Source organism: Monodelphis domestica, chromosome 8, assembly GCF_027887165.1.
Source record: "Monodelphis domestica isolate mMonDom1 chromosome 8, mMonDom1.pri, whole genome shotgun sequence".
NCBI lineage: Eukaryota > Metazoa > Chordata > Mammalia > Didelphimorphia > Didelphidae > Monodelphis > Monodelphis domestica.
In genome coordinates, this window is record NC_077234.1 from 42,494,708 (window position 1) to 42,522,327 (window position 27,620).

Genomic DNA, 27,620 nt, shown 5'->3' on the forward strand with positions numbered 1-27,620 from the left:
GATTCTCAGCTCCTTTCTGTCATCCCAGACAACCTTGTCCACCTTTATCTGAATAAAAATGTAATAGAGGTTCATAACTTTCCTTAGTAAATAAAGGCAGATGCCCTCTTAATAGTCAAGATTTTATGAATTTGTTCTAAATTCTACCTGCTACATCTTTTCCTTTCAAATCTGTCAACCAAGCTTTGCTGAATCTTTGACAATTAACTTGACTGCTGATAAAACTGAGAGGGAAGGATTTCAGGACATTTATTGATTTGAAGTTCTGTGAAGTGATTTACATATTTAGCTTGACTAAACATGTTGATCCAACATCTTCCTGGACATGAGCTGGGAATCTAACCTTGCAAATAAAACAATCAGATGTGTCTGAGCAAAAGGAAAATTTTCATTAACAAATAATGCCAGGAGATAAAAACAGCATTGTCAAGAGAATGTAATGGAATTATGGTGATAAGTAGGAACAGAGGGAAAGAGTGATGTAGTGCATAGAGGCAGATCTATTGCCATTAATGAGGAGGAATATTCAAAATTCCTAACATCATTAACACTTCCTAGCATATCAAGAAAGAAGTAATAACCTCTTTGTGAGATATTATGTTAGAAACATCATAGCATAGTAGATAGAGAACCTGCCTTGGAATCAAAAATAAATCCTATCTCTCACACAATAGCTATGTGACCATGGAAAAATAATTTGTCCTTGTTGTTATCTCTAGTCAAGTGTCTAAGAGCATAAGTTTAAGAGTTTCTGATCTTCATGAGTTGAGGGGATTTCTACAAAGGAATGAAAGGACATATGTACAATATCCCCTAGACCTACACACACACACACACACACACACACACACACACACACACACACACACACAACCCCAACCAAAACAAATCAAAACCAACACTAGGTCTCAAAGGTAAGTTGAATGATCATAATATCATAGATTTCAAACTGGAAGGACTTTAAAGGCATCAAGTTCAGCCATCTCATTTTATAGATGAAGGAAGTGGGAGATAAGAATGATTTGCCTAGGTTTCCATAAGTAGTAGGAGCTGGGATGTGAGCCCAAGTCCTATGACTGAAAATCTAGCACCCTTCCCATTGTGACACACTGCTTCCCAAATGGTCATTTGGATTAGTACAACTATTTAAGTAAGTTCATTCTTTCAAGCATATATGAAATTAAAGGAAATTTGTGTAAACTTAGTTCACCTTTGCTGGAAGGATACTTTATTGACTTTTGGATGAACATGAAAAAGAATCATAAAAGATGTCAAAGCATCTGTGCCCCCCATTCAGTGACATCTCAGTTCAACTGAAATACACTTAGTGCAATGACAGAAGGACAAAGTGCTTAATGTAATACTTAATACCTTATTAGGCACTTGTAAAAGGACCATTCCCTATATATTCCTAATAAATCAATCCAATCAACCCAAATGCCAAACCATAAGACATCATTAAAAAGTTGGCTTATTAGGTTTTTTTTTGCTTAATTCTTACTTCCTCTATTGAGTTGTTGGGGTGTACATAGGGAGGCAAAGTAAGCAAGGAAATTCCACCTGGAAAAGGTGTGGTTTAAAACAATGGAAAATTTCAGGTAACAATGTAGTTGATGTTTGCCATTACTTTAATCTTTTAATTCACCCAGTGGGCACAAGTAAAAGATCAGGGTGACTGTAGAAGAATACAAATGACAGGTGAGTCAAAGGCCATAGGTAAGGCACATAAGTGAGCATTATCAGTCCGTAGCCTGTTCTCAAGGATGGGTTATACTCTAGAAGTGACATAAAGGACATTGAGGATATTTATGATGAGAAAAGAAGGTAGGCTGGTTATTCAGGAAGAATGAGGCAGATGATGGACAGTTTGACTGCTACACGTGTGCAATTAGATCACAAGAACTAGTGCAAGGTCTCCAGTCTCTTAGCGGATGGGGAATCCTCCACAAAAGATTCACCTAAAGATAAGAACAAGAAATAAAGACTTGCACAGGGTGAGGCAATAAGAAATCACCATGTGCACCATTAGGGGGAGCACTTACACTGACCAAATCTCGGATCTCTCTAAAGGACAAAGCATCAGGTAACAATTAAGTTGTTGCCTCTTAGGCATAAATCTGGCTTTCTGATGTCAAAATATCTGGATGAACACAGAAAACTTCAGCCAAATGTCTAAATATTTTGCTTAATTGGCAACAAACACTGGGATAATTAATTGAGTTGGAATTAATTGAGTTCTCATCCTGATGTTTCAGACCATAAAATAATACTAACTGACATTTGCCTAGCATTTTATAGTTATAAAGATTTCTTTTCAGCTATTGCTCACAGAATAATGGATTCAGAGCTCAAAAGGACTCGGCATGCCAAATCACCCAACTTCCTCATTTAATAGATGAGGAAACTGAGGTTAAGGTTCTTGTTTACTTTTACTCATAAGCAAGTAGGAAGTGGGCAAGGTGGTCTCTGAGCCCAGAGCTCCTTCCATTACACTCCATGGCTTCTCAATCTGTAAGGAACCAAATCTAAACACATACACTCGAATACACCCACACACACATACATACAGACCATCATTTGCAGTGGGGAAGGTATTATCATCACCATTTTAAAGAATAGAATATTGAAGCTCAGTAAAGTGATTTGGCTTGCTCAAAATCCCATTTTCAAAATTCAAGAAGTATTTTTAAGTGTCCACTTTATGCTTCAAGGCACTGAGTTAGGCACCGGGGATATAAAGAAAAAACCAAGAAACAAAAAAGAGTCTCTGCTCTCTAAGGAGCTCATACTCTGAGTTACCTTGATTCTGCAATGTAAGCATTTTAGGAAGAGAGACAGGGGCTAGACTGGCACTTTCCTTTGTATCATACTCCCAGAACAGGAAACTCACCACTGATATAGGTCAGCACCTTCTACAGTTTGTAAACTTAAAGATTTGCCTAGAGTGCTGAAAGATTCACTAACATGCCCGGATTCATACAGTCAATATATGTCACCTGCAGAACCTGAACAAAGCCAGCTCTCTGTCCAATGTACTGTGTTGCCTCTCACTATATGTAATATATGTGTGTGTATGTGTATATATCCATATCTGTGCACATTGTACATGTCATGTACATATCATTATAATTTAAGCTCTTCAAGAGTAAGGATTATTTTGATTTTTTTTTATCCCCAGTGCTTAGTACAGTGCCTGGCACATAATAAGTGCTTAATAACTATAGGCTGAAGTCTATACAGAGCTGGTAAATTCCAGGTCTGAGATTTATAAACTGGTCTTGTGACCTCAGAAATCTTGCAATGAAAATCTGATGTCTGTTGGCATCTCCAGCCTTTAATATAGAGCTGCCCTGCTCCATTCAATCCCTGCCGCCCACAGTGAAAAGCCAATATCTGCCTCTCCATTATGGAAAAGATTGTCAGTGATGCCTTGGTCTCTACAGTCACACTCACATAAAAGGGCTACAACCAGTAGCCTAGGAGTAGCTGACTGTTTAGACCTGAAAAGATTAAAGTGAGAGATCATCTAGGCCAGCCTCCCCATTTTACACATGAGAAAACTGAGATTCAGAGAGTTTGAGTGACTTGCCCATGTTCTCAGATATTGTAAAAATGAAAGTAAGAGATCGAGTCATAAAATTAGAGTAGAGGCCATCTAGCCCAAGCTATCATTTTATAGATGAGGAAACTGAGACCCCTTGAGGCTAAGTGACTTGCCCAAGGTCACATAGGTAATTACAGAGGGGGCATTCAACCTGAGGACCTTTGCCTCCAAAGTTAGAGTTCATTTTATCATGCCACATAAAGTCAAGAGATTCTTCCAAAAACAATGATGAAAATAGTGTTCCTCAAAAGCATCTAGATTATATATGTATAATACATTATATATAACTTTACACATGCTTATATACTTTATATAAATAATGACACATATATACTATAGAAGCACATATAGATTTAACTATATATCCGTGTATCTTTACTTAATTACATTAACTCTATATACTTAACTATTTAATTTTATATATCTAGTTAGGAACAGAGTTATATCTATGTATATATGTAGTCATATGAGGTTAAGTATGTATAGTTAGAGACTTCCATAATATATATAGTTAAGTAAATATAGTCATATACTTATGTAGTATAGTTACATATATACTTGTGTATAATATACCTAATACATACAGATAGAAGCATATATAAGATGTTCTATATGTGTTGATATATTTTTCTGTAGAGAGAGATATATGACTATATTTAAATCTATCTGTAAGTATGTATCAAATGTATCACTTCTTCTCCATCCACATAGCTACCACCCTAGTTCAGATTGTTGTCATTTCTTCCCTGACCAAATGTCTCCTAACAGATCTCCTTGCTTCTGGTCTATCCTATGTCTAATCCATCCCCTATGCAGTGACCAAAATATTCTTCTCTTCCTCATGAATCTTCAAGGGCTCTGCATTGCCTTCAGGATAATATACAAGTTTCTCAGTCTTGTATTTAAAGCCACAATCTGGATCCAGCCTATTTTTTCCAGTCTTCTTTCACTGGCTGATGAAACCTTTCCTGATCTTCTCCGTTACTAAGTCAGCTTTGTCTTTGTGTTTGTGTCCTTGGTGACAGTACAGTGGTTGGCACATGGCAATTGCAGAATGGATGCTTGTAGATTGATGGATCTCTGAATGTGACTTTATCTTTTGCCTTAGTACCTTTGCATTGGCTATTCCCCATGATTGGAACACTCTTTTTCCTCTTTCTTCAAGGACCAATTAAAGTATTATCTCCTATAATAGTCTTTTCCTGATTCTTCTTGCTATTCATCTTTTTTTTTCTCCACAAAGGATCTTATGTTTCCTTATCCATTTACATATTGCATGAACCAGTAGAAAGTAAGCTATTTGAGGGCAGGCATAGTATTCCTTTATCTGTTTGATTTTTAAGTTCCAGCCCTAACACACTGCATTGTCAAGAGTTCATAAATGTTTGTTAAATTGAATTCAATGTGCCTTATAAATTGAGTTTCCAGTGTGTTGTTAGAGAGAATAAAGATAGTTCATTCTCAATCAGAGTCAAACTTCCCAGGACTAACCTGTTTCCTGAGATCTTCAAGCCCACTTTCTTATGCAACCAAGCAGGAAAACGACAAACTTGATTTAGACCTAAAAAATGAGGCTCACAATTCTTTCCTTTGAAGTTTCAGAATTTGTAATGACACAGAGGAGTTATTGAGATGTTTATTTTCCCAAATGTGGAGACCAGGCAAAGCTAGCTCTGAAAACTCTGACATTTTCCATTAATGGCTTATAGATAAAATCAGTCTCCACAAGAGGCATCTCTCAAATGCTTCTCCATTTGGAAAATACTCTCTTCTTTTGTGGTCTATCCATACATAAATGATGGTGCAGAAAGATAATTATGTTTCCTATGGTGAAAGATTAGATAATGACACAGGGATTTTAGATATTGCAGTGAAACCAATTTCCCCCCAACTAATATCCTATCTTAATGAATACAATATAGTAGAATGCAAGCTTTTTGAGATTAAGGACTCTTCTTTTTGTTCTTGTGTACCTGTGTCCTTGTATACTTTGTATACCTTATATACACATTGCCTAACATGTACTGTGCTTAGAAAATACTTGCTAATTGATCCCTTAGGGTGATAGGTTGTTTTCCATGTGTGCAAGAATATGTTTAAATGTACAAATGTGGGGCAATTTTATATGGATTTTTATTCTCCAGAACAAGAATTGCATTTCTACTTGTTTATAACATCAACAAAGGGCAATATTTTCCACTTTTCTCCCTATTGAACACATTCCAGGTTTTTTAAGTGTCCAGAAAGGGGAATTTGGAACTGTGCCCAAAGGGCTATAAAACTGTGCAATATCCTTTCATCTGGTAATACCACTACTGAATCTGTATCCCAAGGAGATAATAAATAAGGGGAAAGGATCTACTTGTACAAAAATATTTATAAGCAGCTCTTTTTGTGCTGGAAAAGAATTGGAAATTGAGGGAATGTTCATCAATTGGGGAATGACTGAACAAATTGTGGTAAATGCTGGTGATGCAATACTATTGTTCTAGAAGAGATAAGTAGGATGATTTCAGAAAAAGCTAGAAAGATCTGCAGGAACTGATGCAGAGTGATATAAACAGAACTTGGAGCACATTGTACAGAGTAATGGCAATAATAGACAAAATGGCCTTTGAGGTGTCTTCCAGATCAGTTCCTATGAAAGATCTCTTCTGGTATAATCAATCAGTGAAGCTCTTTGATGCTGGGCTCAAAAGAGTTATTTCCAAATAGGGAGACTCTACCACCTGGTGCACTACCAAATAAGCTTCATGGAAAGCTCATATACTCACATAAAACTTAGTAATAATGGAATCACAACACTTTCCCAATACTTTCAGCTGAAGCTGACATTCTTCTTAGCAATTTGGTACTTATTCATTCAGCTGATGACTTAATTGAATTTATCAAAGATCTGCTGGGTGCTCTCACACCTGCTTTGCCTTCTAGTTTTCTTTCTACACTGGCTATCATGTTGAAAGTATAAGTCTTGAGTGAGTTCTTGGGAAACAACTTGCCTTTTCTCATTTTCTTGTATGTCTCAGGTTCCTGGCCTATGCACTCAATATTTTCTTTGATTAAGTGTCCTTTGTCATTGGTGACAGTGACCTTATTCTCCTGGCCCATGCTCCCATCACCAGTAGAAGCATTTGGGATGCCATTTTTATTGCAGTTAAAAGTCACTTCAATCTGAGAGACACTGCAGGGGGGATTCCTGTGAACTCAACCTTTTCCAATAGGTTGTTTTCCTTGATCATTTCTCTCACTTTCATAAACATGGATGCCAGAGAAGTTTTTTGAATAAATGGTGTGAGTCTGCTTGGTGGGGATGATATTTGTTCAGAACTGTCAGTACTCTTCAATCCTAATATACCATTGGAGGAACTGTGAACTGATCCAACCATTTTTGGAGAGCAATCTGGAATTATGCCCAGAGAGTTCTAAAACTGTATATACCCTTAGACCCAGAAAAAACAGTTTTGGGCCTGTTTTTCAGGGTTAGTAGGGAAAAAGGGAAAGAACTTTTATGTTCTAAACTATTTATGGCAGTCCTTCTTGTAATGGCAAAGAACTGGAAATTGAGGGGATGCCTATTAATTGGGGAATAGCTGGACAAGTTTTGATATATAATTATTATGGAATACTACAGAGCCATAAGAAATATGAGCAGGTTAATTTTTAAAAAATGGAAATACCGACATGAAATTATGAAGAGACAAATGAGTAGAACCAAGAGAACATTATATACAGCTTCAGAAATAGTGTTTTAAGAATTACTTGTGAATGTCCTGCTCTAGATAAAGAACTGATAAATGGAAACATGAAAGGCATAGTATATATATGAAATGATGCCTTCTCTAGGGTGATGAGGGGAATGAGGGAGATATTGAGGAATTTTAATGTAATCAACAAAAAATTAACCAAATCCTGAAAAAATGAAAAAAAAAACAAGGAAACCACAAGAAAAAGATGTTACTTCCCAAAGCAACATATTCTCATTGATTTCAGATTTATTCCTACTTTAGATGGTAGTTTGATTAGATGTTTCACCATCAACAATAGCCTCATCAGCGCTGATACTCTTGCTTTGATACTTGTCATTTTTTGTGAAAAAGCTTCTGGACATTGGGACTATGAGTGGAGTCACCAACCTAGGTGAAGCCATGTTTGTTGGTAAAGTAATGCCAACATAAGCTTCAGCAGTTTCTTTCATCTTTGTCAAGACCACAAAGGATATTTCCTAAGGAAAGACACTTTTTATTCTCTTTTCATACTCTATATCAGTGGTGTTAAAAAGAAAATGGGGATGTACTAATCCATATATAAGGATCCTTGTGAACTGCATATTGACTTAGAAAATCACATGCAAACATTATCTGTCATTGTATTTTTATTTTTAATATTTTAAATATAAGTAATAATGATCTATAGTAAAATAAGTTGATTATTATTTGAAATGTTTCTCAACTACAATTTAATCTATTTTGGGGTTGTGTATGGGACCTCTGCAAATCAAGGGTCTGTGTTTAATATCTTTGTTCTATATAGACTTTAGAATGCCACATCCAGTTAAGGTACTAGTTGGTACTTTAGACAAGCTGCCCTAGCTTCCTCCATAGGCACCCAGGAAAGAAACAACCCTCCTAGGGACTTGCTATGTTTGATTGGGACACTAGATGGGGGTCAGAGCTTGAGATATACCACCTTCCTCATGGTGCATGCATGAAACACTAGGATTATTGTTATTGTTTTGTTTTACAGACTGTTTTTTTCTAGTGCTTTACCAAGCTCTCAGTCTAGGAATATAATTACTTGATAAATTCTTAAATCTTCTCATGGCTTAGCCTCATCCCATTGAGATTCTTGTTTTCCTTTCTCAATTGACCCCAAAGAATCTTCACTAGCATGTAGATTCTAATACATTTACTATAGCAGAAACCAAATGAACAAAACACAAGTTCAGAATTCTAGGAGAGTAGATCTCATCCTAGACAGAGACTGAAGTTTCACCGCCTCATGCAATATTCTGTGCCTGATTTTCCATAGCCACATTCAGTAGTTTGCCTCCTTCTCTTAAGCATTTTTTAAAATAAATGTGAAAGATGCATGATGGTTTTTCCCTTGACCCATCACTTTCACCTCCCTTCATCTAGCTGCTTCTGGAATACTGGCACTCGATGTCTTTTTGTGCTCTTTAGTGACTTTCTAGCAGTTTTCTCCAAGTGTAGTCTCTTGATGTTATCACTAAGGTCTGGGAATAGGGGTGGGATATACTTATCCAAATGTAAAATGTGACCCCTAAAAAGACAGATTGAAAACTCCTTGTCTTTCCTTGCCTTTTCCCCCTTTGGCCTCTTGTGTCTTATTGTCTTCTGCCACAATTTAAGTTGCTGTTGTATTTTCTATGTCTCGTGGCAGCCCCACATTGAAAGATCTCAAGAAACTTCTTTTATATAAAATGGCTACAGACAATTCATCTTCCTACATCCTACTTTTCTCTGCTACCTAGATAAGACAGAAAAAGGAAGAGGGGAAAAAACTTAGTTAACTGGAGCTCACAGAAGTAATAATTTTTGGTTTTGTTTTTATAGCATAGGAAGTTTTCACATCACCAGTTTGGCAGTTACTGGCTTTGATTTAATCAGTACATGCATTCACCTGCGTGCTAAATGGCCATTGAAAATGCAAGGTAGGTTAAGAATTTTCATAGCTGAGTAATAATGATGGCAATGTTCTTGTGGACTTAAAAATATCACCAAGAATAGTCTTTTGGTGATTCAACCCTTCTTTTAGTGAATACAATTGAAACCCTGCTGCACAGGACTAGTGTAGGAGCTGTCAACAATAAAGATGACTGTAAACCCCAATTAAAATGCCTCATTTGCTTTTATTGCCCAATCAGAAGGAGGGGTACTTTGTTAAGATCCACCCACTTAGCAATTTTGTTTCTCCAAGGCATTGAAAAGGATCAGTTAGCATTCAGAGCATCAGACTTGCAAGGACTCTTTCCAGCAGGGCATGAATCTAGAAAATCTACACCAGAGACCCAATACTGCCAGGGGGAGGAAAGCAGAGTAGAAGAAAGGAACAGGGCTTTCTGAAGCCTAGAGAAAATCAAATGAGGTCATTTGTAAATAATACTTCTAAGATACTTAGTACAGTGCCTGAAACAAAGTAGGTAGTTTGTGTTTTTTTTTTCCTTCCAGATATAGCAGGCAATGTTCTGGAACCACAAACAAGGCCACATATCCAGTCTTAGACTCATTAGACATAGATTTCAAGACTCATTAGACACAGACTTCAGAAACCATTTAGTTTAACCACATTTTACATAAAAGGAAACTGAGGCTTAGGGTCACATTGGCAGTAAGCATCAGAGATGAGAAATATGAGCCCAGGTTCCAAAGATAGTGTTCTTCCCATTGTACCACAAGGTTTTCTTCTTGAAGGAAGTCACTGAGGACAACTTCTATGGCTATTTGACTATAAATATTCAGCCTTGCTTTTTAAGGTCTTACTATTGCTTAAAAAAAACAACAACTCTTATCTCCCATCTTAGAATCAACACTGAGTATATATTCCAAGGCAGAAGAGTGGTAAGGGCTAGGCAACTAAGGGTTAAGTGACTCACAGCTAGGAAGTGTCTGAGGCCTGGTTCTCAATCTACTGAGCCCCTTTGCTGCCCCCTTCCTATTGCTTTTTGTTTTACATTACATTCTTTCCAGAATCATTTTTGTCTATCACCTCCCCAAATAAGCACTGGACTTTTCCTGAAACAAAGAAAAACACTAAAAAAAATAGTAATGGTAACAGCATCTTACTGTGTTTGCAATATTTTTCTTCTAAGGTCTCTCTACTTCAATAGCGAAAGACTAGAAGGTCATAGATCCAGAAATGCAATGGATCTTAGAACTTATCTAGTCCAGACCTCTTGTGCTATAGTTGATGACCAGTGAGGAAGTAATTCTCCCAAGCTAACAGAAATAGTAAGTAATAGAGCCAAAATTTGAATCCAAGTAGATTGACTCCAGATCCAGCCCTCTGTCTTTCCATAGTATTACCCTAAGAGGAAGAGGAAGTATTTAGATATTAAATTTTAATGGCCTTTTAAAAATCTCCAAAAAAGTTTGAGTTTGTATAAGAAATCATTGGAAGACCAAAAAACCTGTTATACTCTAAAAGAATTTGGAACATTTAAAAAACTTTGAAAATTGAATATCTCTAAAATAATTTACTGTGAAAATCATAATTCTGATGTGGCCTAGTAATACTCAATATTAACATATTGAGTGAATGGGAGCTGCTGATATATTTTTAATGATATATGCTTTTATCCACTTGAAACAAATTCTATATATGAAAGACTTGAAAGTTTGGGGATAGAAATAACTGTGAGGGAAGCAGTGAGGGTATAACATGGAATGTGTCATCAAATGCTGTGATCTGAGACTATTTTGAGATTGAGGATATTAATAATTAAGGAATTATTATGTTACACCAAGAGGGGATTCAATTGACAAACCATGCAAAAAAACAAACAAACTTAAGAACGTTGGCCATCCTCAAAAAGATGTAGAGAGATATATTCTGGAACCCTGAATGTGATCAAACTAAAAAGAGAGCTTAATAGCATTGACACCCAGGAGCTCAAGTCTTGGCTTGGGCTCAAGCTTAGTCATCATGCTTCATTGCAAATTCCTTTGGCTTCCACAACACTGCACTCTCTTGGTTCACCTCTTACCTCTGCCCATGACTCCATAGTCTTTATTGGCTCCTCTTCTATCTCCTAAAGATTGCCATCAGCTTTGGCTGATTCCTCTTTTCTTTTCTCTTTGCTTTCTCCTATGGTGATTTCATCTACTTAACTCTATGGGTCACCTTCAAATTCTTCAATGAGAGGAAGATGATTCCTTAGGATGATAGGAAGCCTTGGGACACGACTACACTGTTAGTGGAGCTATGAACTGATACTTCCATTCTGGAGAGTAATTTGAAATCATGCCCAAAGGATCATAAAACTGTGTGTGTACTTTTTGACTTAGCAATACTACTACTAGGTCTGTAACCAAAGGGATCAAAGATAAGAGAAAAGTGACTACTTGTACAAAAATATTTATAGCAGCTTTTTTTGTGGGGGCAAATAATTGGAAATTGAAAGGTGTCTTATCAGTTGTGGAATGGCTGAGCAACTTGTGGTATATGATTGTAATGTGTGAAGATGGGATTAACTCTCCCCTGTCCATTTTTAGATTTAATCACCAGAAGCCTATATATCTCGGAATACTCTTGTGCCATAAGAAATGGCAAACAAGATGATCACAAAAAACCCTGGAATAATTTATATCAAGTGATGCAAAGTAAAGTGAGCAGAACCAAAAGAACATAGTACACAGTGATAGTAATAATATACAATGACAAGCTGTGAATGACAACTATTCTCAGCAATGCAAGGATCCAAGACAGCTCCAAGTGACTCGTGAATAAAAGGCTGTGAGCTGTTATAGAGAGAACTTTTCTCTCTAGTCACTTTTCTCCTATCTTCGATCCATTTGGTTACAGACCTAGTAGTAGTATTGCTAAGTCAAAGAGAAAGAATATGAATGCAGACTGAAGTATGCCATTACTATAATAAAAAGTTAAATACAAAAGAGTAGCAAGAAAACCCTCTGTGACATGAAGAGATGAGAAATGCCTTTCTGATAGAGGTGTCGGTTCAAACTTTATGAAGAAAGGAATATTTGACCTGAGCCCTGAATGATGGATAGGAATGAGAAAGACAGCCTTGGGGAAGGGAGATATTCAAGAGAGATAGGACAGCATGTAGGAAGGGAGAGGATATGTTTAAGAAATGACAAATAGTAATGTTTAGGTGTGGCCCAAGGCGTGTGAAATGGAGAAATATCAAGAGATACTGCAAAGAGATTAAAGACAAATTATGGAAGACTTTGAATATCATAATAAGGAATAATTATAATCACAACTATACCAATAGCTAGCATTTATGTCTCACTTTAAGATATGCAAAGAACATTACAAACATTATTTCATTTTATCCTTGCAACAATCAGGTGGGTGTTATTATTAGCCCTGTTTTACAGACAAGGAAACTGAGATACAAAAGTATCTTCAATTTGGGTTTAAATAACTTTCTTTTGCTTAGGTTGGCACAATTGTTTTTAGTTATAGTGTCTCAATCTTCCCAGGTCTACTGGGCAGTTGCATGTAAAAGATGTTATCAGGCCTGCTATTTTTCTTTTCATGATATACTAAAGTTCTAATGTGGTCTCTTAATACATACATTCGTAGATTTTCTTTTATTTTATAGTCCATGCTGCCACAGAGATTGTCTAACAGCCAGCATTACTTTGCTCCAAAAGGTACTTGACTAGGATGCTTATGGCCACCTCCATTAAATACTGGTCATTGAAACATTTATCTACTTTAATAGTGTCACACTTTCTTTGAAGTGAGACAGACAATTTCCAATTTGTGAGTGTGATGGGAGCATGTTCATGAACATTTGGAAATAATGAGCTTAGACATGTAGCAAAATCAGAGTTTTTCTTTCACTCAACAGCCTCTATGAAAAGTTTATCCAAAGTACAAAAATATCACAGACATGTTTAATGTTAGCACTGGAAAGGACCAGGATAGCAGAATGAGCCTTGAATTTGGAGTCAGTGTACTGTGGTTTAAACCCACTAATACCAGTCATTAACTGTGTGATCTTAGGCAAGTCATTTAACCTTTATGGCTCTCAGTTTCAATTCATGTAAAATAAAGGGGCTGCACTAGTTGGCTTTTAATGTCCCATCCATCTCAAGAGTTATTTTTCTATGATCATATTCTTCAATTTTCCAATCTGACAACTATATAAAAGGCAAATCATATAGAAGGCAGATAAAAGGCAAGTGATATAACTAATCAGTACTTCAGTCACAGATCCAGGTCAGGGCAATGACTGGAGACATAGTATCTCTAGAAGACAGATTATCTAATTAAAACACCTCTCCATGGACTCAGTGTCCCAAATTATACTGTACTAGCATGTTGGGTGCTGAAAGGTGGTTGGACTACTTCCTCCCACAGGCTTCTTGGGTTCTAAGAAGGGTATAACCCTGAGGGGTTTGAGTTTTTAAGACTCACTCATGAGCCCCCTCAGGTGTTCTTCCCCTCAACATCAATTAACCATTTGATATTAATTAATTTTTATGAGTGGATGTTGACTAAAATAGTCTAGTAAGGGACAGATAGAAAAGTTAAGTTGCAAAATGTTTCCTTTAGACCTGGAGGAGTGGGGGGAGAGATGGGACAAACTTAAGGTAGTTGGTACAAAGCATCTACCTCTAACCTAGGGATGTGCTTTCTCTTTTAAAATACACATGTTTTCTGGGGACAATGGGGTCAAATTCAAAGCAGAAGTTATTGAAACATACATGGAATACATATATTCAAGGTATAGTTCATGGTCATGGGAATTCTTTTCTGCCCTCAAAAAGTCTCCACTTAGTTTATTTGGGTGGGATATAAGCAATGAATAGGTCTCTTCCTTCATCAGCTTGGGTACAGGCTTGAAGTATGAGATCTCTTGGCTGTCAGGTCAATCTACCATTGGATCCATCCTTAAGGTTGCCTCCTCACCAAATTCAGCTATATGTGATATTAGTTTTGATGGTGTATACTACCAACTCCACTTGCAAAAGTGTTAGAGCATTCCCTTTGAAGTTCATAAGGATCAGTTTATTCCATCATTGGATATCCATTCACCTAAGATTCATGCATGAATTGAGTTGCCAATCTGCACTGATGCAAGAAGTTTCTATATTCAGATTCTCTTACTATCATTTTACAGTTGAGGAAATTGAGAGCTATGGACGTTAAGTGAATACTCCAAATTAACATGGGTATGAAGTCATAGATCTAGAATCAGGAGATAATTTAGGGGTCATTTAGCCTGCATATGAAGAAACGAAGATCTAGGGCTAAGTAATTTGCCCAAGATCATACAGATAAATGACAAAGACAGTACTTGAAACCAGCTCCTCTTTCTGCAAATAGTATGATCTTTGGCTCTAAGCCTATCCTTTTAGGAAAAAGAGTAACAGATTAAACAAATACCTTTGCTAGAGATTAGAATAATTTTTAGGATGTATTCCCATTCAAGTATTCACTGAAATAGGAACTATGTCCAAGTGAGTAAATCCTTTTTTTTAAAAAACAATAATTTTAAAGAAACCTAAATATTGTATAAAATATTCTAGTTCTTGGTATCTTAAAACACCAACCAAGACACTCAGTGTGGGAAGATGTGAGATTTAGGTTCATTTCCCACTAATAAGGTCCTTGAGTCATAGTCTCCTGGATGGCTACAGAAAAGACCCTTGAGTAATCACAGTTGCCTCAGTGACCATTCACTTGCTCAGTGGGTGCCCACATCTTCTTTTATTGCTCTGATACTTTCTATGGCAGTGGTTCTCAACCTTTCTAATGCTGTGACCCCACAATACAGCTCCTCATGTTGCAGTGACCCCAATCCAAAAAATTATTTTGGTGGCTACTTCAAAACTGTAATCTTGCTACAGTTATGATTTGGAATGTAAATACCTGATATGCATTATGTATTCTCATTGCTACAAATTGAGAGGTTGAGAACCGCTGTTCTATGGGAGCTGACAAAAAAGATCAGGCCATTGTTACTGCAGCCTCTAGAGTTAGGTGGTAAATGATGGCCTAACTCAGAAACCTACTGATATTTTTCTTTACTTTGTTTTGTACATATCCAAAGGTGACTGAGAAGCTCCCCAGCTCTGGATGCTACTCATCAGTTGTTTGATAAAGAGCCCTAGGTTGGAAATATGTTTCTTTCTTGCATGCTGAGATGTGCACAAATGGCAATTATGTGCTTCCATCTTGCTAGACTACAAACTTACTTTGATTGGCAGCTCAGCAAAAGCAATTCCGGAAGAAGAAAAGAGCCTGAACTGTCTATCCAACCACTGATAAATTCATCTCTAGCAGACAGTTGGCACCTCCATGAAGTTATGCCAAGCTTCCTTCTGAGATAGTAAATACATGTCTGAAAAATGAAAGTTTCTATTTATGGTCAACTTTAGGGGAAACTATAAGGTAGATGGCTTTGTTTTTGGAAGGATCAGTCTTTTCATCTCATCTGTTGGTTGTTCTTTACCTTTAGCATTCCTCCTCTTTGTTATAAGGAATAAGTGTTGGGTTATATCCTGCTTCTGCTATTTCCTATCTATGTGAGAAGCTACTTAAATATTCTGGAGATGTTTCCTCAAAAAGAGAATGACTGGGTTATAAAAAAGAACTCACATTTTATTATGCTTTAGGGTTTATGAAGCACTTTCAAACATTTGCTTATTTTATCTTCATGAATCCTGCAAGGTGGTTGTTATTACCCCATTTTAGAGATGGGAAAATTAAGGTTAAGAGACTTTAAGTGATGCTGCCAGGGTCACACAGATAGTACATGTCTACAAATGGATTCAAATTATAGACTTTGTGACTTGAAACCAAACACTCTGTCCTCAATCCCACACCATCTCTTGAAGGTACTCCAGCTCTAAAAGCATGTCATCCCATTGGATGACATAGTATACTGAGAAAAGATTTCTTACCCTAGAGTCAGCAGATATCTCTTACTAGTTGAGGAATGATCAACAAGTCATTGAACCTCTCTGATTCTTAATTTTCTCATCTATAAAAATCAGACAATAATACTTGTAGAAACAGGCAGCAAGGCTTAATGATTAGAGAACTGGACTTCAGTCCCAGTTCAAATCTTTTCTCTGGTACGTGTGGGCTATGTGATCCTGGGCAATGTTTTGTCCTGTCTGGGCCATTGATTACTTGATTAGTTGCAGAAAAGGTGCTAGTCTGTGTTTGTAGAGGATTTCCTCTCATCCGGGAGTTCCCTCTATCAATGAAAGCACAAATATTGTAGTATTTAACTGACCAAGTTGTTATGAAGAATAAATATAAGCAAAAGGTAAAATACTAAATTGATATCAGGTTTTACCATAATCTTGAGAAAGTTGGGAATACAGTGAATAGAGTTCCAGGCCTAGAGTCAGGAAGACTCATCTTTATGAGTTCAAATTCAGTCTCAAACATATACTAGCTATGTGACCCTACATAGGTCACTTAACTCTGCTTGCCTCAGTTTTCTCATCTGTAAAATGAGCTGGAGAAGGAAATGGAAAACAGCTTTATTATTTCTGCCAAGAAAACCACAAATGGGGCACAATGAGTTGGACATGACTAAAAAACAACCAAACAACAAATGAACTTTATTATAATCCTAATTTCCCTCCTCTCCTTGCTACCACATTGTTGCTCAAGGCTACCATTCATACTCCAAACCATTCTCATACCAGTTTCCCTTTGACTCAAAATTGGAAGGAGACTCAGAAGCCATCTTGTTCAGCAGGTACCTGTATAAAGAATCCCCTCTCAAATACATTTAAAAAAATTCTTACCTTCTGTCTTTGAATTGGTTGTGTTGGTTCCAAGGCAAAAAAATGGTAAGGGTAAGTTATCCCTGAGAGGTTAAGTGATTTGCCCAGAGTCTCAGAGGTAGGAAGTACTTCAATCTAGATTTGATTCCAAGTCCTCCTGTCCCTGGGCTTGGCTGTCAATGCACTAAGCCACCTCCATTCCCCTTTCAAATGCATTTGACAAATAGTCATCCCTCCTTTATCGAAGCCTTTCCATTGGAGAAATCCACTACTTCCTGAATCATCACTGAACATCCATTCTAGAATTTTCCAAGAATAAAAGTCAAGATCAATGGCTTTTAGGTTTTAGAACTTCCACTTTGAAAATTGAAAATTTCCAATCATGTGTTATCTTTGTTCTTTGTGTTCTTTCAAAGATCACTGACAATACTCAGAAATCACATCTTAAATTCAATATGCCAAGACTGAACTCATTATCTTTACTGGCAAACTTTCTTCTCTTTCTCGCTTCCTTAATACTGTGGATGGCACTATCATCCTCTCAGTCTTCACAGTTAAAAAACCCAGTGTCATTCTCAACTCCTCACTCAATTTTGAATTCTTCTCCTATTCAATCTAATGCCAAGTCTTGTTGATCTTACCTTTGTAACATTTCTTGGGTATTCTCCCTCCTCCCCTATATCATTGCTACCATCCTTGGAATAAATACTCACCACCTAACAACTGGGGCTATTGCAATAGCCTGCCACTTGGTCTCCTTGCTATGAGTCTCTCCCAATTATATACAGTCTATCCTCTACTCAGCTATCAAATTAATCTCCCTAAAGCTAAGGGCTAACTGTCACACCCCTGCTCAATAAACTTCAATGTATTTCACTTACCTTCTGGATCAAATATAAAAGCATCTGTTTGGCATACAAAGTCCTTCACAACTTGGACCTCTCTACTATTCCAGTCTCCATATACTTTCATTTCCGACATACTTTGAAATCTGAAACTCTGCTTCTCCCAGTTTCAGGCATTTTCACTGGCAGTCCCCATGCCTGCAGTTCTCTTCCTTCTCATCTCTATCTTCACTGAATTCTTTTAAATTAGTCCTCGCTAAAATTTCACCTTCAACATGGAGCCATGCTCAATCCCCCTTAATTTGAGTGCCTTCTCTCTATTGAATCTCTTACTTACACTGTATATAGCTTATTTGGCCATAGTTATTTACATTTTTTCTCTTCTCCCAATTAAAGTGTGAGTTCCTTGAGGGCAAGAACTGTCCTTTGCCTTTCATGGTATCCCCAAAGCTTATACAGGGTATGGAACATAGTAAGCATCTAATAAGTATTTATCGACTGACCAATTGATGGCTACCAATTTTTTCAGTGTATAAGGATATAGTTCATCTGGGTCAGGAGGCATGAATTCATTCAGGCAGTGGGGTGCTTCTCTACCATCTACTTCCCTATCTTGAGATCAACTTCTTATTACCCATTGTGTTACTCCCATGGTCATTCCCTTGGCAGCTCTGCTTTCTCTCCATCGCCAATTCTCTTTACATTCATGCATGGGATAGTTCCAGCTCCCTCTTTTAAAATCCTTCTTTGTCCCCTAATATAACTTAAGAAGCATTTCTTTCCCATTTTTGGAGGGAGCTCTAGGCTCTTGTTTCTCAGGCCGACTCATAATGGGAAGGAAGATTTTTGAAGGAGATTCTTTTGAAAGTCAGTAAAACATATCAGAAAAACTGATTTGATGGAGCATTTTTTGAAGTGATTCCCCCTCCAACAATTAGCTTCTCTCTTCTGAAGTTTTACTTCTCCCACAATTCTCTTTGGATAACAAAATCCAAATCATTCATGGAAATAATATCTCACAGTCTGCATTAATGCTGAACTACAAGCCTCAGAAAAGACCAATGCTGTTTCTTTATTCTGGGACCCAGAGGGCCTGGAGGCCATAAACTGGGAACTAGTCATTAAAGTGTCAACTGCTGCTAATTCTCCTGGTCTCTGTGGTGCCCTATGAGTCCCCTTAAAAAAAGGAATAATTTGTTGTGAAATTAACTTTAAACAATAACAAAAATTAAAAATATTTACAGCTAATAAAACTTTAAAAGGACAATATAAGTCCAGATACAATAACAACTTATCACTTAAATGCTTCCTTTGGGTGTCTTTCTACGGTCTTCATTTATTCAGTTCTGTATTTGCTCATATTAGCATCATTATCATTATTAGCCACCACTTCTTAACCTGTTATATGAGGAAATAATAAGAATCCTTAAGATGATGTCAAAAAGAGAAGATGAACCTGACCAAGACAGTTCTGGAAGAACTATAATATTTAAGATACTTTAAGATTTGTTTTCAAGATATCTCTTCCTGACTTCCTCATTACTGTTGACGACAAAACCATTCTCCCAGTCACCCAGAATCACAAACTCTGTGTCATACTCAACTCCTCACTTTTTCCCAACACACATATCCAATGTGTTACCATGACTTTTCAATTTTACCTTCACAACAACCTTTGCATAAAATTTTTCTCCTTTGACACTGCTCCCATTCTACTGAAGGTCCTCATCATCTCTCACTTCAACTACTGCTACAGCCTACCAGTTGGTCAACTGGCCTCAAGTATCTCTCCACTCTGGTCCACCTTCTAACCAACTGTCAAAGTGATCTTTCTAAAATGGTACATTTGACCAAGATCATCAGCTCCAACCCCCTGCCTTCAACAAACTCTAATGGCTCCCTATTATTTCTTGGATCAAATTTTAAATGACCTATTTGGCTTCTAAAGCCATTCATAACTAGGTCCATTCCTATCTTTCCAGGTTTCTTATTTCTCACTCCTCTCCACATATTCTATAATTGAGTAACACTACCTCTTTTTTTAATTCCTCAAATAAGATACTCCATTTCCACACTTCATGACTTTTTACCAAGGGTCCCCCATGCCTAGAATATTCTTCATTTCCATCTTTATATTTTAGTTTCCCAGGTTTCCTCCAAATTTCTGTTGAAATCCTATCTTTTGCAAGAAAGCATTTTCTGGCCTCCTTTGGTTCTAGTGCCTTTCCTGGAAGATTATCTCCACATTGTGTTGTCTATATTTTGTTTGTATAAAGTTGTTTTCAAGTTATTGCCTCCCATTAGATCACAAACTTCTTGAGGGCAGAGGTGTTTTATTGGCCTTTCTTTGTATCCCCAGAACTATAGCATAGTGCCTGGCATATTTTATCTTGGTGTACGGTGTGAGGTGTTGATCAATTCCTAATCTCTCCCACACTGTCTTCCAATTTTCCCAGCAGTTCAGTGCCTGGCATATTGATGGTATTTAATCAGTCCTTAGTGGATAGTTGACTTGACTTAGAGCAGAAAGGAGCCAGATGATCAAGTTCAGTCCTTTTATTTTACAGAACATGTGCATGTGGTCCCCTCTCCCCAACATGTAATTTCCTAGAAAGCTACCCCAGGTACCACATACTTTGTGGGTAAGCATTCACTAAAAAAACACAGCTAATAGGCCCCATCTATGTGTTTCTTCTACTAGACTAACTAAAGGACACAATAATTCAGAGCAAAGATATATTTAGTTATGTAGTATAGAAGAATAAATAAAAGATTCCCTTTAGATATACAAAAGTATACTTTCCCGTTAATTTCCATATCATTATTGAAGTACAAATTCAAGAAATACATATGCTGAGAAAATAGATATTTTATAAATCACATGTATCAGGCAAACACTTTGCCAGGGATATTCATGGAGGGGTGTACATAAAGAAAGCACAGGTGGTCAGAGTCTTTATGTCACCTAGGCGACTAATACTTCTGATGGGGCAAAGTTGCCAATACAGTCTGGTAATTCCATTGTACTGCTCTTTACCAGGCATCTCCACTATTCTTTGAGTGTCTCTGCTGAGCTGAAATTTATTCTTTATTGCTATTTGATGGTTTTTAGCTGCAATATGGTTCCCTGCCTCTCCACCCCTCAGTAGTGGGAAGGGACTGATGGCATTTCTTGTTCCCGAGACTATTATAGCCCAGAGTCTTTAGTTCTTTATGATGCAGGCCCCAACCAGCTTGTTTAGTTAGCAAAGCCCCTAGGCTTTTCAATTCTGTCTCTTAAAGTCTTTTAATTCTTAGCTTCCTTACTGAGTTGAATCTTGTGTTTAATATAGAATAAGAAAATTTCTTTCCGCTTCCATTATGGCCAATGGTTTACCAATACAATTTAACTATTTTGGGATATCAGTTAGGAATGCTATAAAGGCAGGGTAGGTAAATGGCTCTGTGGCTATAGAGTCAATCCCAGAGATAAGAAGTCCTGGGTTCAAATTCTGACCTCATTCACTTCCTAGTTGTATTTTCCCGGGCAACTCACTTAATCTCAATTTCCTAGCCCTTGCTGTTTTTTTTTGCCTTATAATCAATACTTAGTATTTATTCTAAGACATAAGGCAAGGGTTTTTAAATATTAGAAGGGCAAAGGAGAATGAATGACTTTTTAGCTCATAACCCTTACTGCAGCGAAATTACTGTTCAGCAAATAAACAGGTGAAGAGTTTAAGACTCAGGGTGGTTGACTATCCAGTAATACTAATAGTAAAAACTGAACCAGAGCTTGAACCCACACTCTCTGTCTCTACATTATGACCTTCCTCTATCCCATTTTTTAAGAAGAGATTCCCAAAGACTAGAATGATTGCATATGCTATCACCAGAAAAATATCAGTTTTGACCAAAAAAAATCATTGTCAATCCACATGTCTAATTTGTCATGTGTATGCATATGAAGGAGAATGAGTCTCTAGTCAAATCTAGGATGATTAGGTCATAATCAGTATAAGTAAGGGGTGGCTAATGTGGTACCAAACTAACTATAAAGATGTATCTATATTTCATTATTACCATTCCTTTATTAAGTGTGAATGAGTTCTCTTTGTTTCTTTTGAAAGAAAGGGAGCTCTCCTTTGAATGTTAAGATTTATTATATCCTTGATAGCCCCTCAGCTCTAGAGTAAGTCCAGGCAAGGACCAATGTTTGAGAAGAACCCAGTCCTAAGACGAAATTGCTTTTCATCTCTTTATTGAAGATGAAGGGATATAGTGTTTCTTCATGGATAAATAGCTGTATTGCTAAATGTCATGCCTGGCAGGGAAGGCAAAGAGGAAACTTTCCTTCTCTCTTCTCCAGATACCTATGGGATGTTTAAGTGGAAGTTACTGCCAGGTTGGTGATTGGGACTGAATTTCAGTGTTCTTTGCACTGCAATGGGGAAGATTCTTAAAAAGTGGAAGAAAATTTCTCAATCCCCATCAAAGGCTTTTTCCTTCCTATAAGATTAGCACTGTTATCACTGTTAAATTCTATGGAAGTTCTGCCCAAATTCAACCTAATTAATGAAATATTTGCCATGACTTGACCATGCATACATTAGGGGTGGGCCTGACATCAGAACCCTGCTAGGTTAGGTTATGGGATGCAAGGAGGTATTCAGTGTAAGAATTGAAAATTTAGGTTTTATGCTAAATATGAGAATTCTATAGTAATATTGTGGTTGCCAATTTAAAGATATTATTAAGTCAAAATGACTGTTAGTAGCTTTATTTACAAAGAGGTGGAATGAGTGAAATTGGGAAAATGTAAGAAGAAGGTAGAGAATTATCTAGACTATCACCCAAAATGCTGCTCTGGTGTGGGGCTCAGTCCTGGCAGAGCTCCAAAATCTTCAGCCAGAGAGCCAAGTGGTGTCTTCAGCAAGGGTTCCACCAATGCAGTCTCCTTCAGGAAAGGAAGGCCTCACCAGAACCAATCTCTCCAGAAGCACTCTCTCTAGAAGCCAGGAAAGGAAGGCCAGCTACTCACCCAGCAAGCCAACACAGGATCCAGGAAGAAGTTCAAAAAGTGAAGGTCCCAAGGGTCTCAGGAGCAGTCCAAAGAAAAAGAAACAAGTCCAATATCCAAGCCAAAGGTCCCCTGGACAGAAAAGTCAGGAATTTTTGTATAGTTCTTTTTCCATGTCCCTTCCTGTCCCTTCCTCCACTTTATGGGAACCAATTACAGCCTTTCAATTTACCTAGTACTTCCCAAGGGGTGGTCAGTGGTCTCTGGAGTTTTCACCCAATCTGGCAAGTGACTTGTGAACTCTCCTACTTAGTGATTGCTAAGAATGTTTTAAGGTCTTGATTAATTAATTAAAAAACTGCTGATTGATAGACAAAGAAAGTTTGATTCATTCTTCTTATCAGTGAATAAAGTCATTGAACAGTTAACAAAAAGAGGTTTGTTTTCACTAAAATTGAAGGGAACACAACAAAGATAATTTCTATAGACATTCCTCCAACTTTTTCTCTATATGAAAGTGCATCCAATCAGCCAGATAGGGAATGTTTACTTGTGTGATCTACAAGGATATACCAAGTTAGAGGGGTCCTAGTTCCATGTGGGTGGGATTTTTATGTCTTTAAGCACCATGAAGCTCAGTCATGAGGTGGGGGGGCAACTAGATCCATAAAGGGGCCCAGATTTTGCTCTTCTTAGGGAAAACATGATGATATTCAGGGAAAGATAATCCTAATAAGTGGTTTCTTATAATCTGACATCACAAGGGAGCAGGGGGTCTAACTGTGTACAGAATAAGAAACAAGTTCCAGAATCATAGGTACATGGCTCTCAGTCCAAGAATAGAAGGGAACTCAGTTTTCATCATTAGTCACCAATACCAAGAAGGAACTAGCAATTCAGCTACTCTGAACCTGCAGGACCTCTAATGGAGCTAATTGTGATTGACTCCCACAATTGTCTTTGGAAACTCAACCCACGTACAAGCCAAAAGACACAAACTGGGCAAAAAACTTGAAGAGTGCAGGTGAAGAGAGCAGTGAACACACCTCTACCCTGATTATACACCTTTGAAAGCACCAAAAACTAACAGGACTTTGGATTAATCTGTAAAGGAAGCAGAAATTCTTCAAAGGGGAGAGCTCAGGCCATATTACCTACCTCCCAAAAGTGAGAGCAACAGAACACTAATAAAGTCCAAAGTCAAGAAATAGGCTAGGAAATGAGCAAAACGAAAAAGAAAAAAAGAACCTGACAACAAAAATCTACTATGGTGACATGAAAGTTCAAGATACAAACACGGAAGAAGACAATAGCATAAACACAGATACAAGAAAAAACTAAAAAAAATGCAGATTGGATACAAGCTGAACAACTATTCTTTGAAGAGCTAAAGAAATTTTTAAAAGAACAAAAAATTAATTTAGAAAACAATGAAGAGTGTAGACGGAAAATTGGGCAAAGAGATGAGAACTATGCAAAAAATGAAAAAAGAAAATTATGAGAATTGTAAGAATTATATGAAATAAACAGACTCTACCTTGTAAAAATGACCCTCTTTTGAGACAACTTTCATTTTCCTGTAAATTCCATCTGCTTGCTAATTATAAAAATTAAAAGACTTTCTGTTTCATCTCTGGGAAAGTCCACCTGTTCACTTTTCTATCCTCCTAATTCCCAAAGCTTGTCCATCTTTCTCCTGATTTGGAAAATCAGTAATCTTTCCTCTGATTACAAATCTAAATTAGAAATGAGATTACCGAATCTCATATCCTGGTTTATATTCTGTTGGTTGTTTTCCTTTAATGCATAAGAATCTATTTCCCCTATATTTAGAGTCCATTGTCAGGTGAGGGACCTGCCCCAATTGATTATGTAATTGGTATGCACTGCTTAATAAGTTGACAAGCTCAGAAGCTTGAACCTTTGTTTTCTCAGTTATTTTAGATTTCATCTGTCACAACAGCTTGGTAAAAGAGGTACAAAACCTCACCGAAGAAAATGCCTCATTAAAAAACTTTATTTGATGAAGTACATATTTTGTGAGGTAGTCTGGGATCAGGGATGCCCTATGGTATAGCGTAGCTGGAAATTTAGAGAGTGAAACAAGCAAGTCTGGGTAAAATCAAACCCTCTTAATGATCTGCTCCTGAGTGGGCCACCCCTGAAAATCAAGGATTCCCATACCCACCTGTTTTCCTGTATGCTAACATAACAACTCCAACAAAAGTGAATCCTTCTTCGGAGAGAAGAGATATTTGGAAAATAAACAGCCTGGATCCAGCTCCAGGGGAGCATTTAAGGACTGTGATAATTTATAATTCACTTTGAGTTTTATCTTTTTCCCCTCAAGTTTGAAAAAATAATGCTGAATCTTGACATTAAAGACTGAATTCAATAAAAAACATTCTTTGAAGAAAAACATATTTGTACTTACTCATAATTTCTTTTTATTTAGGAGACAACCAAGCACACTGAAGAGAATCTTGCATTTGGGTTTAAATTTTTCCTTACATTTTTTACATTTAAGCCCTGTGACCATAAAATCGCTTTACATTTCTGAACTTGTTTGCTCACCTGAAAATAAGGTTACTAATATCTATTGTACTCATAGGACTGCTGTGAGAACAAAATGAGATTTCACACACACATATGCACACACACATACATGTATATGTAACATACATGTGTCTGTATGTACAATACTTGTGTGCATACCGTGCGTGTATACATGCATGCATATGTGTATACATAAAACTCAAAAAGCTTAAAGAAATCTACAAATATTAGTTATTGTTATTGTTAAAATAATAATGGCTACAGTCTATAAAATTTCCTGTACAAACAGAGGGGTTTATAATAGCAATTAGTACCAAGTCTTTGTTCCTAGAAATTACAGAAAGGTTATTCTTGAGGTCAGATTTAGTAATTATTATACATTATGCAAGGACGTGTTAGAGACTGTTGAGGGAACATATTGTGGTAGGTTGTTAAAATGTTGCATCTACTGAATGCCTAGCAAGGTGTAATAGATGATATTTGATGGTATACTAAATAACTAATAGATCAGATGGTTATCTCCTTCTGCCTAACCTCCTCCCTTTGTACCCCCCTCTTCAGAAGCCCTTCAGCCTCCCCTCCCTCCTTTTTCATCTCCTTCAAGTCATTCAGTGTGAGCTGTGAGGTTTCAATGAAATAGCCCTCAATCTTCTTCATCAAACAAGGGGTTTATTTGGGGAAGACAGGACAAGGGTAGAGGATAAGGTAAAAGGAGTAGGATTTCCCTATTATCTGCAATGAGTGTTGGTTTGGAGGATATTGAGGGAAATGGCAATTCTGTCACAAGCATGAAATAGTCAGTAAGAGAGATATATAAGGACCACTGTCCTTTCTTATGCCTTCTAATCAGCCAAGTTACCTCCAACTTGATAAACTCAAGTCCCAGAGATACAACTAGCTTCTCTCTCCACCTCAACCAGAAACCAAAAGCCTCTCAGCTCCATCCAGCAGTTGGCTTGGCTTCAACTGCTTTTCCCGGTAACATTCCAAATGGAATCTTCATTTGACTGACAGATGACCCATTTCTAGCTTCTTGTCTTGCTGCATTTTTCTTGTAATTTCTCTCTTCTCCACACTGGTGGTTAGAACTAGAGCAGAAGCTTTCTATCTTACATGAACTGATGGATGACAAATCCTGATACAGACTTCAAAATATCCTAGGGAACTAAATCAATATAGTGTCCTAGAACAAAACCATTATCACAAACCAAACAATCGCAGACAATTGTCTGGACATAACACTGATCCATAAAAATGTAGCACATTTTTAAATACATGTTGATTCTCAAAATCTCTAAACTATGTGGAAAGAAAAGCTTTCAAAACATAGAGAACCTAGGACAAGTTATCAAAATCAAGTTAGAACTGAATGAGATGTACGTCATTAGTGTCAGGAGAAATGTTACATGATGGATTGCAAAAAGTTAAGTTTCTCACCTAAGGGAGCTTACATTCTATTGCAGGACTTTTTTGTTGTTCTTTTCGGGGACTATTGATAAATTATCCATAAACTATTATTATTTCTTTATTGCAACCACTTTTCCTGAAGAAAAGGGCATGATACACAAAGTTAAATCAAGAGAAGTTGATTCTAGGTCTGGTTCTACCAATAGTTAATTGCTATATAAATTTAGAAAATCTCTTTAAACCTTCAGACCCTAAATTTCTGGTCTGTAGATAAATGGCTTTGATTTCCAATGTCTTAAACATTCTTTTTTACTCTAAAGTTAGATGCTCCTAAGTTGTCTCCAGTTTATAATGTGGAAAATGGACTTTGCTTGGACCTCCTTTACAAGGTAGTGCCAAAAAGTAAAATATTCTACCCATTAGTTTAACCCAAGTCAGAGCAGTCACTTCTCCTCAGGGACAATTTCTGAATCAAATTCCTTTCTGCTCAAAAATCCATTCCAATAGAAATTACAGAATCAATTGGCATTTCTTCTGAGTGCACTTTTGAATTCCTTTTTGCCTGATTATGCATGAAGAGCTTTTAATGTGTTCAATTAAAGTTTCCTAATGATTTCTATGATCACAGACTGGGAGGTTATGCACAGAAAACCTGTGAAGTATTTTCTGAAAAAGGATCAAAATCCATCACCATTCTCTCTTCTCTTGGTGACCAAAAGAACACAACATCTGTAGAAAAGTATGGGCAA

General features: G+C 37.0%; 1 long non-coding RNA gene across 1 annotated transcript; it reads right to left on the minus strand.

Moving 5' to 3' along the window:
- Positions 1-1,495: 1,495 nt before the first annotated feature.
- LOC103092776 (uncharacterized) lies at positions 1,496-26,435 on the minus strand. The gene is made up of 3 exons (XR_471872.3): positions 26,324-26,435; positions 22,930-23,040; positions 1,496-1,958 (listed from the first exon to the last, which is right to left on the minus strand). It is a non-coding gene; the product is annotated as an uncharacterized LOC103092776 (long non-coding RNA).
- Between the last annotated feature and the right edge of the window lie 1,185 nt (positions 26,436-27,620).